The sequence below is a fragment of the Nannospalax galili genome, unplaced genomic scaffold, assembly GCF_000622305.1.
Source record: "Nannospalax galili isolate Female #2095 unplaced genomic scaffold, S.galili_v1.0 scaffold180, whole genome shotgun sequence".
NCBI lineage: Eukaryota > Metazoa > Chordata > Mammalia > Rodentia > Spalacidae > Nannospalax > Nannospalax galili.
Window position 1 is genome coordinate 5,201,364 of NW_008348199.1, and position 13,293 is coordinate 5,214,656.

Below are 13,293 nucleotides of genomic sequence, written 5' to 3' on the forward strand. Positions count from 1 at the left end.
TATTTATTTATTGCAGCACAGATATTCAAGATCCCTTGAGACCCCATAGGAATTTTAGAGTGAATTTTTCCCCATACCTAAAAATAAAAGTCATTAGAGTTTTAATGGAGATTGCATTTGAATCTGTAGACTACTTTGCATAATACTGACATCTGTATTAGACAGTTTTCCATCATTGTGGCAAAATACCTTGTGAGAACGGAAGGTTATACTGGCTCACAGTTTGAGATTTCAGCCCACGATCTGCTGGTCCCATTGCTCTGGAGCCTGTGGAGAGGCAGAAAGTCATGGTGGACTGTGATGCAAGGCTACTCACCTCATGACACCTGGAGGAGCAGAGGGAGACATGGAAGGCTGAGGCCCCTGTGTCCCCTCTAAGGACACATCTCCAATGACCTAACTTCCTTCTACCAGGCTCCACCCTTTAAAAGCCCCAATAGTGCCACGCCATTGACACATGGGCCTTTGAGTAACATTCCTGATCCAATCCATGGGAACATGGTATCATGGTAACATATTGCTTTCTAATCCATGAATAAGGAATGGCTTTCCATTTATTTGTATTTTTAATTTCTTTCAGTAATGTTTTGTAGTTTTCAGTGTATAAGTCTTTTGCCACCTTAGTTAAATTTTTTCCTAAGTATCATTTTTCTTTTACGTGCAAATGGAATTATGGAGTTTTGTTTGTTTGTTTAGAGACAGGATCTCACTGCATAATCCTGGCTATGTAGATCAGGTTGGCCTTGAACTCAGAGCCCTCTGCCTGCCTCTGCCTCCCAAGTGTTGGGATTAAAGGCACACATCACCATGCTTGGTGGGTTTTCTTTTTCTTTTTTCCATTCTTAAAAATTCTTTGACAGTCTGTTTATTTGTTGTTTATGTGTGTGAGCATGCACCACAACATGCATATGGAGCTCAGAGGACAACTTGTGGGAGTCCTCTACCATGTGGGTCCTGGGGACCACCGCAGGTCGTCAGGTTTAGCATCAAGTGCTTTTACCTACATGTATATAAAGAGTAACATTTCAAATCAATGACTTCTAAAGTTTATCCATTATTAACATGGAGGGGGTACGTGCATGCCACAGTGCTTGTGTGGTCATTTCTGAATGTTTATGGCATGGGAAATGCTCCCAATAAAAAGGATGAAATTGGGTGTGCCACCACGCCTGGATGCTTTTGTATTCTTTGCTTTTTTTTTTAACATACTTAAATTTGTTAAATTACATTTATTATTTAGGGGGTGGTGCACATACCATGGCACAGGTGTGGCGATCAGAGGACAGCTCACAGGAGTTCTACCATATGGGCTCCAGGGATCAAAATCAAGTTGTCATGTTTAACAGCAGAAACCTTTACCCACTGAGCCATTTCAACAGTCTGTGTTTTCGTATTTTTAATAATTCATTTTAAAGATAGAATACATTCCCTGGCACAAAATTCAGAAGGTTCAAACAACTATACAGTGAAAAGTAGCCTTGCTTCTTTCCTCCCCAGAAAGCAATTTGCATCCAATTGGCAGTTTCTTATATCTCCTAGAAATGTTTAAGGAGTGATACAGCGTTTAAGTATATATGTTTTTTATTTCATTTTCACAGACACTAACCTGATAAAGACAGTCTTCTGCTCCCTGCTTTTTAAAGAAATTTCCTACTATATCTTGGAAATTGTTTCACGAGAATACCTAAATTGTTCCTCTTTCCTCTTAATAATGGTATAATACCCTATCAGATATGTGTACAATAATGTGATTGATGGACATTTAGGCTGTTCCCAATTTCTGGTTATTATACACAATGAATATTAGGACCACTCTTGAGTGATATTTCAGTGACATGAGTCACCCTGAGAGACCTTATGAGAAATGGTGACTTTATCCATCGCCCAGCACATTCCAGGTTCATCTTAAGGTGGATCCCTGCAAAAATTCCTCTCAGTGTCAACATAAGGCTGTGCTTCGGTGAAGTTCCAGGTTTTTCGTTTTATGGATTCTGTGTTTCCTGTAGTTTGTTACTCGATCTTTGCTTTGGAAGGCTAGGGTTCCCAAAGCCAAGTTTATGGCTCACATTAACAACTCTACAGCGCGGCTTATTGCATGTTTATGGCTGCCAATTGATCTCTGGGTTTCCTAATTTTCCTCCTCTGAATTTCTTTCCACTTTAGCTTCCAAAGATATTTGTTTCATTCCTTGATATTGAGTATATTTCTGGAAGCCATCTCAAGCATTTTGTGTAATGAAGCCGGCAAAGACATGCGTGAAAATGTCTGCCCATGTATAAGTAAAGTACAAATTTGTAGCAATACCCTTAAAGGTAAACTTGACCTCTTGTCTCTCTGTACTGTGGTCCAACAAGTCTGTTTCTAGTTACTTCCTGTTGGCCAGAATGCTTCCTGTCCAGACAAGGTCAGGAGAAACACTGGCCTGGAATCCCATAGTTTATAAAACCTACACCCAGGAGCTGGGATGGAGGGATGGGAAAGGCAGGTGCTGGAGGAGTGCGGGGGGCAGGGGAGCTAGAGGAAGGGGTGGAAGACAGGAAAGAGGGAAAGAATCATTTCTGGGCTGTAACCCCTCCCTGGTGGTGTCCTGTCACTGAGCCGCCCTCACATTCAGCTGCATCCCCACCAATCACTCCATCCTACCCACCCGCATTCTGCCTCAGTGTTAGAAAGCAATTTGCGTTCAACCAGCAGTATTAAGAGAGATGCAGAGTTTGCTTTCTCATCTCACAAACCGCTTGCATCTTGCAGAGTCCACTGTGCACAAGGTGGGTGGGGCCATTTTGTTTAAATGTGGCCCTTGCAGGCTGACTTCCAGATTTGTGGCTCATCCACCTAGAGGTGCCAAATGAGCAAACAGCTGGGCATGATGCAGTCTGAGGACCACAGGCACTTGAGCCTGATCCTGCTGGCTGTGGGGGATGGCTGTTTAAAATCAAAGAGGGAGGCATCCGCTCTACTTTACAATACCTGGGATGGACATGGGCCACCTGGGCATCGGCTTGAGGAGTGAGGTGGGAACTGGGATACAGGACTTAGCTTCCTGAGCAGCCACTTTGTCCCTGGAGATTCTCCCTCAGTAAGGAAAGCTCTGGGACAGAATAGAAGCAGTGAGCTAGGTTCTTTCCCAGAGCTGAGTGAGATCTTTCCAGTCCTCTGTGTCTTACTTATCCAATGGGTATGAATGGGCTCACAGAGTCCTTGGAAAGATTAATTAATGATGCTTGTGCTTTCAAAGCTATTAGCCTTGACATGCAGTTACACTCTATGCACTGAGACATACATACATACATATGCATTGAAATAACATACATAGAATAATCTTCATATCATCATCATAGAATAATCTTCATATCATTAGTGTCTGTGTCTTTTTATTTTTTTAATTTTTTTTGTCTTTTTGAGACAGGGTCTCCCTGTAGCCCCAGCTGGCCTGGATGGAATTCACTATGTAGACCAGGCTGGCCTTGAACTCACAGAGATCCACCTGCCTCTGCCTCCCGAGTGCTGGGGTTAAAGGCATGCACCACCACGCCCAGCCATAGTATCTATGTCTTTTAAGATTTTATTTTTATTTATATGAATATGTATGTGGGCCTGCCACGTACTCACATATTCACAGAGATCAGGCGGGTCATCAGATCCCCTGGAGTTGGAGTTACAGGTACCTGTTGTGAGTCACCTGACCTAGGTGGTACAGATGTTTCTCCAGACTCAATAGCTGAGTTTTTCAGAGGAGGAAATTGAGACTCAGAGAATGGAAGCAATTTGCTTGCTTACACAGCTGATGAATGACAACATTGGATTTGAACTCAAGTAACCCAGCCCCAGAATCTGGCCCTGGAGTTCTATGGCTTGTCCTTCAAAAAGCCCCCACACCAAAGACAAAGATCAAAGGCAAATCACTGTTACTGGCCTATGAGCCACTGATTCTGGCTTGATCTGGGAGGTGAGGGTATACACATCTGTGATCCCAGCACAGGTGGAGGGAGGAGTATGGCACATTTCAGGTCAGCCTAGGCCTCACAGTAAAGTCCTATCTTTAAAAAACAACAGCGCCGGGTACGGTGGTACACACCTTTAATCTCAGCACTTGGGAGGCAGAGGCTGGTAGATCTCTGTGAGATCAAAGCCAACCTGGTCTACATTGCAAGTGTTAGGCAAGGGACATGGGTAAATGGAAACCTTCCACTGTGTTGTTGGGAATGTAAATTGGTGTGGCCATTATGGAAAACAGCATGGTGATTCATAAGAAAAACATGAAACTATCATGAGATCCAGCAGTCCCATCCCTGAGCATGTACAGTATTTTTTAAAAATGAAATCAGTTTCTTAAAGAGATACCTGAACTCCTGTGTTCATTACAGCAATATTAAAAAAAAAAAGACATGAAATTAACCTAATGGTTAAACAAATGTTAATTAAGAGATTGGCCCAGTGCACACTGTCAATCTCAGCATTCAGGAGGCAGAGACAGGTGGTTCTCTGTAAGTTCAAGGCCTACCTGGTCTACATAAGGAGTTCCAGACTAACTATATAGCAAGACCATGTCTCAAAAGGGGGGGGGGCATTTAAGCAGGAGATGAAGCTCAGTCATTAGGTATTCACCTGGTATGCCCAAGGCCCCAGCGTCTATAAAATTAAAAAGTTGAACTCATAGAAACATAAAGTAAAGGTGGTTGCCATGAGGCTGAAGTGTGGAAACAAAGATTCTAGTCAAAAGGTAACACGTTTTTATTTATGCAAGATGAGTAAGTTCTGAATTTGTAATGCAGAACAGATTGTTTAGTCTTTTCCATTGGCATAAGACATTAATTATGGTTGAGTAACTTACAAAGGAAAGCTTATTTCACTCTCAGTTTATCTAATGCTACATCATAATATGGCAGGAACGTGAAAACCCCACAGGCATACACAGAGGAGACAAAGCAGGGGGGAACCTGGCTTTCTAACAACCTGCTCTGGAAGTAACCCATCCAGTCTCAGGAGCACTTCACTAATCCCTCTTAATGATCTCATCACCTCCTAAAGACCTCACTGCCTCTCCACTGTGCTAGAGACTGCATCTCAGCCTGGGTTTCAGAGGCCATGAACCATATTCAAAACATAGCACGCGATGACTAGATAATAGTACTGTATTGTCTACTCTGCCTGAAAGAAAGGAAAGGAAGGGAGGGACGGAGGGACTGTGCAATTAGTTAAGAAAGTAGATTTTGGGGCTAAAGAGATGGCTCCATAGTTAAGAACACTGACTGCTCTTGCAGAGAATCTGGGTTCAATTCCCAGCATCCACATGGCAGCCACAAACCGTCCTTAACTTCAGTTCCAGGGGAATCTGAAGCCCTCTTCTGACCTCCGTGGCATTGCATGACACGGGTGCACTCACATACATGCAGGCAATACACTCATACACATAAAATAAAAACAATAAAATATTTAAGAAAAAAAAAAGAAAGAAAGTAGATCTTGCCAGGTGTGGTGGCACATGCCTTTTATCCCAGCATTCAGGCAGCAGAGGCAGGTGGATCTCTGTGAATTCGAGGTTAGCCTGGTCTACATAATGAGTTCCAGGTCAACCAGAGACACATAGTGAAACCCTGTGTCAACAAAACAAAACAGAAAGCAGATCTTGAACTGGGTATAGTGGTGCACATCTAAATTCTAGCATTCAGGACACTTAGGTAGGAAGATCATGAGTTTGTGGCCTGCCTAAACTATGTAGTAAAACTCTATCTCAAAGAAAATAAGAAGAGGAGGAGTATAAAGAAGATGAGGAGGAAGAGGGGGAGCAGGAAGAGGAGGAGGAAGAGGAAGAGGAGGAGAAAATCTTCCATGTTCTTACACAGCATGGATAGTAACCATTTGAGATGGTGGATATGTTAACTAGTGTGATTGGGGCAATCATTTCTAACGTATATGTGTGTCAAAACATTCTGTGTACACTGTAAATATATACAAATTTTATGTCAATTATACCTCAATAAAACTAGAAAATATCTAGGTGATTGTATTTTCTTGAGAGTGTATCATGTACAGCAGGCTGTCCTCAAACTCTCTGTGTATCCAAAGATGACCTTGAGCTTCTGATGCTCTTCCTTCCTCCTCTAAAATGCTGAGATTTCAGGCTGAGCCACCACATCCATTTTTTAAAATTAAAATATTATTTTTTATGTGTACGAGTGTATTACCTGCATGTATGTAAGTACACCCATGCCGTGCAATGCCCACAGAGGGCAGAAGAGGGCGTTGGATCCCCTGGAACTGAAGTTACAGATGGTTGTTAGCAACCATGTGGGTCCTGGGAATTGAACCCAGTTCCTCTGCAATAGCAGCCAGTGCTCTTAACTGCTGAGCCATCTCACCAGCCCCCTACAACATCCTGTTTATGAGGCCACGGGGATTGAACCCAGGGCTTCATGTGTGCTAAGCAAGCACTCCTCCAACCTGGCTACATTGCCAGCCCCAAGTTATGCTTTTTACAAAGGAATTTGATTGTTAAACTTTGAAAATGAAACTCCATCTTATTTTGCTATGCCAAATGTGTTCTATAGACCAACAGCTTTGGCATCACCCAGGAGCTTGTTAGAAATGTAGAATCTGGAGTTCAACTGGTAGAGTGCTTGCTGTGAATGAAGCCCTGGGCTCGATCCTCAGTACTGCATTAAACACAGTATAGTGATGCACACCTGTCATCCCAGCTCTAGAGTGGTGGGTACAGGTAGATGAGAAGTTCAAGGCCATCCTTAGCTATGTACTAAGTCTGAGTCCAGCTTGGGCTACGTGAAACTCTGCCAGGAGGGAAAAAGAGGAAGGAGGGACAGATGGATAGACTGTGGAATCTCGGGCCCTATCTAGATCTGTAGGATCCTGTCATTGAATCAGACTCTCCTGTCTTGGGCCACCTTAAAGTTTGAAAACAGTTGCCTGGAACTCTCCTCCAACCCCAGCTAAGATAACAAGCATGACCTGTTTTGTGTGTAATGGAAAGCTTTTGTAAAAGCATACTCTTCTAACCTCTTGCAGTAATTACCAGCAATTTTCTAACCTCGTCTAAAACCAAATCCTCATTGATGTCATTCAGCAGGAAGCTAATAAAGACATCATTATCCTGTCTCTCTGCTTCTACTCCTGTCCCTGTCGCCCATCCTCCCCCAGCAGCCAAAAGTTCTTCCTCATAGAGCCATATGGATTCATGTCCCTGCCTACTTGGAACTCAGTGGTGCCCCTCAATGGCTGGGAACACGAGGCATCGCTGCACCACCGTCTGCCACCCACCCGCTAGTTCCTGCTCTTCTCCTGCACCATGATGACCTGCTCTCACCTCTGGGTCTTTGCAGCCTCTGCTCCTAGCCCAGACTGTCCTGCCAACTCTCTCCTGTCTGGTCCCTTTCCAGCCTTCAGTTCTTAGCTTAAGCATCACTTCTTCAGAGGTATGAGAAGAGAGGGCTCACCTGGGTAAAGCATCTCAGCACCTGTGTCTGTCCACAAGCTGTAGCTATTGCTTACTTGTTTGTCTCCCTGCTTGGTGACCCTCTGCCCATGAGAGTATAGGTTCCAAGAGAACAAGGACCATCCTGCCTTCCTCCCCTGTATCCATAGCACCTCTTCTATTCCTTGCACATAATGGGTTAGCAAACATCTGTTGAACTGGTAGTCCTGCTGAATCAGGCAATCAGGTATATTAATTCCACCTCTCTCTGCTTCTTTTTTCCTAGAACTCAGATCTGCCAGCCTCTGCAGGGATTAAAGGCTAGGTGCCACCACACCTAGTCTGCCTCTCTGCTTTCATTGGCTTGTTGAATTACAAAACTAGTGGTGGCACAGACTTTTAATTCCAGCATCAGGAGGCAGAGGCAGGTGGATCTTTGTGAGATCAAGGCCAGCCTGGTCTACATAGTGAGGTCCAGTTTAGCTGTGGCTACAGGGAGACCCTGTCTCAAAGCGGGGTGGGGGGGCGCTGGAGAGCTAGTTTAGTGATTAAGAGCATTGGCTTCTCTTACAGAGGACCTGGGTTCAATTCCCAGCACCCACATGGTAGCTAAGGGCTATCTGTGACTCCAGTTCCAAGGGGATTCAACACCTTCTTCTGACCTCCTCAGACATTACACAATATGGGTCCACTTACACACATGCAGGCAATACACTCATACACATAAAATAAAAATAATAAAAAATTAAAAGAAATTATAAAAATATACGCAGATTTAGTTTTTATTTTTTTTCAAATGGAAATAAAATAATTACTAGTATCTTTTCTTTAATCCCCCAAACTTAAAGGAAAACACTGATAGTAGCTTATTTTGTCTCCTTCTAAAACTACATAGCCCTTTAAAGAAACCAAACACAGAGATAAGATCATAGTCTGTGAATTAGTCTTTAAAAAGTAGTGGCAAAGAGCAAATAGCATAAAATTTAATTTTTTTTTTGGTCTTTTTTGAAACAGGGTCTCCCTGTAGCCCCAGCTGTCCTGGAACTCACTATGTAGACCAGGCTGTCCTTGAACTCACAGAGATCCACCTACCTCTGCCTCTGGAGTGTTGGGATTAAAGGCGGCACCACCATGCCGGCTATAAAATTTAATTTTAAAAAAGCCTGGCTCACCGGGCATGGTGGTGCATGTCTTTAGTTCCAGCACTTGGGAGGCAGAGGCAGGTGGATCTCTGTGAGTCCAAAGCCAACCTGGTCTACAAAGCAAATTCCAGGTCAGCTGGGGCTACAGGGAGACCCTGTTTCAGAAAGACAAAAAAAAAGGAAAATATGTGTATTCGAACTGGGGGTATAGCTGAATTGGTGCTTGCCTGGCATGTACAAAGCCCTGACCTATAATTCCAGCACTCAAGAGGCAGAAGCAGTACAGTCATGAGTTTAAGGCCATCCTTAGCTACATAGTGAGTTCAAGACCAGCCTGGGCTATATAATATCCTGTCTCAAAAAAAAATCCAGGGGGTCTTGCTATGCAGCTAGGCTGGTTTCAAACTCTAGATCCTCTTGCTTCAACCTCCTAAATGCTGAGATTATAAGTGTGAGCTACCACACACTCAGCTTGTTTTGTTTGAGACAGAATCTCAATCTGTAACCTAGGCTAGTCCAGAATTCACTATATTGTACAGGCTGTTCTTGAACTAACCGGTAATCCTCCTGCCTCAGCCTCCTGAGTGCTGGAATTACAGATGTGAGTGAGCCACCATGCCCAGCTTCTTAACTTTTTTGAAATGTAGAGTTCAGTAGGGTTATGGCCACACTGTTGTATAGCCAGTTTCTAGAACTTACTTTACTCTTATTTCTTCTTTGACAATTTTATACAGTGTATCTTGATCCTTTGGATCCCAGCTTCTCCATCCTGCTCCCCTCCACACCATCTCCTTCCAGCCTTCACAGTTCAGTCTGTCCTTTTTTGTTGTTTTTGTTTTGGTAACCCACGATTTCCAGAATTTTCCATCTTGCAAAGCTGAAACTCTATAGCCATTAAATACCTTTCCACTTCTCCCTCCCCCTAGTCGCTGGCAACCACCATTCTTCGAGATTCTATGACTTTGAACAACTTGCTTTTTTTAACTTAACAGTACATCTTTCCATATGGACACATCAGATCTAGCTTATTATTCTCCAGCTTTGTAATATTCCACAGTGACTAAAGCTGACTTTAAGCAGTTTCCTATCAGTCATGCGAAGGCTGTTTCCAGCTTTTTGCTGTTCCAAATGGTGCTACAGTACACAGGTTAAAGTCTCAGAAGGATGAGTTCAAAGGGTCTGCGTTTCTTTCTTGCAAAATCATTGCTCACACAAGCCCTATCAGTCACCTCCCACACTCACATGGATGCGATAGCTTTTTACCCTGCACACCCATTGGGTTCCTCCCAGTGTGAACCAAAGAGTAAATATTGGACCATCCCAGGGACAAGAGGGACCCAGCCTTGAAAGGAGGGGTCAGTGACTCCCTTCTGTGTGCTTTCCTGAGGAGAAGCCTGGGAGGCCAGCTGGCAGCAAGTCAGAGGAATCAAAGCTGCTGGTGTATACACAGAAGAAGTCTAATTCAAAAGCCATATAATGAGTGGACTTGGGAAGAAGCTGGTTGCTGTGGCAACCTGATTCCCCTGCTGCCAAGAGCTGGCTTTCTTCTTTCTTCTGCACCTGGCAGGGACTCCTTTTCTTCCCGGTTACTTGAGGAAGAAAGACAGACTTTGGTGTTCTTTTATTGAGGTCAGAGCACTCTTTCTGTCTGTGGCCAACTGTCACGGAGAAAGAGCGATTCTCCCAGTTCCCTCACCAGGCGTGGAGCTGGCGACTCCTCAGTCCTGCTGTGGACTGAAGGCCAACCTGGGTGCCAGGACTCTGATACAATGGACCACACACTGACTGGCACTGCCTTTTCTGTCTTTCCCCAGAAGTACAGATGGACTGAGCCCCCAACGAGACTGGTTCTGTTCCCCTTCAGCGAAAGCTTTTCTTGATTTTTGCTTAAAAACGCCAAAGGTCAAGGGCCAGATAAGCTTTGCTTGAAAAGACCTTTTAAAACAGTCTCCCTGGTTCAAACTCTGCTGTGCTCCAAGCCATCCAACCCTGAACATACTGAGTGGAAGAGAGCTGGGGGAGGGCTGGACCGATGGCTGGGCCAAGTTAAATTGCCTTATTGTGTTTTTCACCTGTTCTCTGTCTGAGTCAGGCCGTAGGCTGGCCACAGGATTTAACACCCCCTCATCTAACCCTTTTAACAGCTCGGTAAAGTGGCCGCTATTCCCAATTGCCAGTCTGATTGAAAGCCTAGGCTTCTGCTTACAAGCTTAAGTGATCTGTCCCAGATCCTGGTGCAAGCATACAAACCTGGGTCTGCCTGGATCTCAAGATCAAGCCCCTGCACTCCATCCCACTGTGAGACACTTCTGAGAAGCAAACCAGGCTGCAGAGGACTATATTCAGATGTGATGGCAGCTGCTTATTAAAGCTCCATTTAAACAACAATGGCTGGGAGTGGGGGTGGACTTGGCCCACCTGGTTCACACCTTTGTGTTGTTTAATAGAATGCCAAAGGATGTGGTGGAATTGAGTGAGCCTAGAAGAGAACCATAAATTGTTCTTCTGGACATCAGATGGTCCCATCCCCATCTAGCAGCTCTGGAAGCCTTCCTCTTGGTTGACCTCTCTGATGTGGGCCCTCCTTTTAAAAAATATTTTATTTATTATTTTATGTGTATGAGTGCATTGCCTGCATGTATGTGAGTGCACCCATGTCGTGCAGTGCTGCAGAGGTCAGAAGAGGGTGTCAGATACCCTGGAACTGGTGTTAAGGAAGGTTCATAGCCACCATGTGGGTGCTGGGAATCAAACCCAGGTCCTCTGCAAGAGCAGCCAGTGCTCTTAACTACTGAGCCATCTCTCCAGCCCTGGTGTGGGGCCTCTTGTAGGAAGTGGGTTTTTTTTGTTTTTTTTTTTCACTTACTGCTCAAGGGTAAATAACAGTGATGTGCCTAAATCTGACCCCAGAGGCAACCACGACCTGGAACCACTCCCAGAAAAATAGTAGCCATTCACATGCTTACAGACCACCTTCCAGACCCCATTCAAGAGGCTGTCTTCTGAGAGCTTGTGCCAGATCCCTCAGAAGGGGGCTCAGGTCTCTCCCCACTCCCCTGGATTGGTGGTACTGAGGCAGGAGCACAGATCAGACTACAAGGAAGCATGCCGGGAGAGACTGCCTCTCTTTTCCTATGACTAGTTTGATAAGCTCTGAGACTCTGTTCTTTGGGGTAGAAGGAGGGGGACCCTCATTCACTGATTCACAGGATTCCAGCACATTCCAGTTCAAATAACCCCTCTTGGATGACTGCCTGTGATTGAATTCTTACTGAATGAGGATAGTGGCTAGGTCCACTTAGGGTCACCTGACACCCACTGCTTAGTCTGTACTCATTACCCAGGCCCAGCCATGAGGTCAACACAGATTCTGGTTTTTTTGTTTTTTTTTTTTTTTGGTGCCTTAAGACTGAGGCCCTCTGGGTTTTTTGTACCTCCAAGTCCCCTTGAGTCCAAGGGTGGGGGAGGTCCAGGGTTCTCTGCTGTCATGAGGAGCTGGAATCACTGCCTGGGGTCATCTCCCTGGCTATTTTCCCACCCAGTATTGGTCCTCTGCTCCTCTTCCTCCCCTCCCCCTCCCTCTCCTCTTCCCCTTCCTCCTCCTCTTCCTCTTTCTCCTCCTCCTCCTCCCGCCTTGTCATATATTAGTTGCACAAAAAGATGGACTTCCTTAGGCCATTTTCACATATGTATGTCATGTGCTTTGTTTATGTTCAACCCCTTATTGTTCTCTCTTGTCCCCCCCTTACCTCCTCTCACTGGTCCCCTTCCTTCTCCCAAAAGGTTCCCTTTCACCAGGCATGGTGGCATGCACCAGCTCTCAGAAGGCAGAGACAGGCTGATCTCTGTGAGGTCAAGACCAGCCTGGTCCACTTAGTGACTTTCAGGCTGGCTGGGACTAGGGAGACCATGTCAAAAAAACAAACAACAAAGACTCCCTTTCTACTACGGTTCTGTCTCTGTCTCTGTCTGTCTCTCACACACACACACACACACACATTCTTGTTTCTGATATTTAATATATATTCTTGTTTGGTGATTTTTTTTTTTTTTTGGAGGGGATGATTTAGGTTTTTGTTGTTCATTTGGTTTGGGGTATTTTGTTTTTTAATATTTTATTATTTTTATTTTATGTGTGTTAGGGTCCGTGACTCGATGGGTCCCCTCCAGATAACAAATACACGGGATTGGAGATGTAAAAATCAAGCAGAGTCTTTACTTTCCAGCCGGCTGGGGGCGACCGGTTTCCCAAGACATGCAAGTCTGGTCAGAACGATCGACCCCCATTCAGTTTCAGATACAGATTATATAGGCCCACATAGTCATTACACAAAAAGCATTCCTCAGCAGACACTTTGATCAAACATCTTCTAAAAGCTATAGTTTCGGTTAAACATCTTTTCCAGGAAGGCTAGATCTGGTGTAAGCCTGGTGCAACTTCCTTCTCTTTGTTCCTTATCGGTTATCTGGTATGTGCAAACAGGCCTACAGGACACATTGTAAATCAACTGAGTCTGGGGTCCAGGGTCCAGGAAGGAGGTTTACAGCACTTCAATTCTTAGCATTTCAACTAGGTTAATCATCCATGTGTGGTAGATACAAATCAGGCAGAACAGGCAAGCTTAGCAAGTAAATCTAAATCAACATTTTAAACAGAGTTTTCTATCAAAATGCAGAGTTCTTACAGCATTCATCAAGGTATTTCATTTTTTTTCCCAACAT